The 642-nt window shown below is 48.0% G+C and overlaps 1 protein-coding gene and 1 long non-coding RNA gene across 5 annotated transcripts in view; both read left to right on the plus strand.

Moving 5' to 3' along the window:
- DLC1 (DLC1 Rho GTPase activating protein) overlaps positions 1-642 on the plus strand; it is a 507,940-nt gene that overhangs the window by 371,165 nt on the left and 136,133 nt on the right. The window lies entirely within an intron of this gene.
- The window catches only part of LOC139437837 (uncharacterized), a 50,154-nt gene that overhangs the window by 11,652 nt on the left and 37,860 nt on the right, over positions 1-642 (plus strand). The window lies entirely within an intron of this gene.

The raw sequence follows: 642 nt of genomic DNA on the forward strand, positions 1-642 counted from the left end.
TAAACGGGGGTGCGGATGTGGCTCAGCTGCCCACGTGGGAGGTCCCGGGTTTGGTCCCTGGTGCCTCCTAAAAACAAACAACAAACAAGAACACCAACTCAGGGGAGCCGATGCAGCTCAGTGGTTGAGTGCCAGTTTCCCACATACGAGGTCCCAGGTTCAATCCCGGTACCTCAGAAAATAAAATAAAAAAGATCTAAGTGTGGGGGTGCACTGGCCTGATAACACTGAATTATTCATTCAGTAAATACTATAAAGATGTCTCCGGTGCTCTGCTAGACCCTGGGACAGCCTCACGCCAAGCCATCTCCAGATACTGAAATAGGAACTCGGAGAAATGTGATTTAGAAATGAGCGAGGCGTGGTATGCGAGGGGGCGGTGGAAGATGGAATGTGCCTTGTTTGACTTGCCATGCCTTTTTAGGTATTTCTGTGATTAACACAGGTGGGAACGGCGTCGATATGGACCGCCATCTGTGTGTTCTTTAATCAACAAGATTTCTGTGTCATCTTCATTTTTAAATGCTTGCTGAGCACTAATTCATTCTGTTTCAGAAGAGATTCTCTATGTCTCCCCATTCCTTCTCTCTCTCTCTCTCTCCCTCTCTCACCTTCTTTCTCTCCCTCTCTCTCTCTCCCCAG

This window comes from Dasypus novemcinctus, chromosome 29 (assembly GCF_030445035.2).
Source record: "Dasypus novemcinctus isolate mDasNov1 chromosome 29, mDasNov1.1.hap2, whole genome shotgun sequence".
Classification (NCBI taxonomy): domain Eukaryota; kingdom Metazoa; phylum Chordata; class Mammalia; order Cingulata; family Dasypodidae; genus Dasypus; species Dasypus novemcinctus.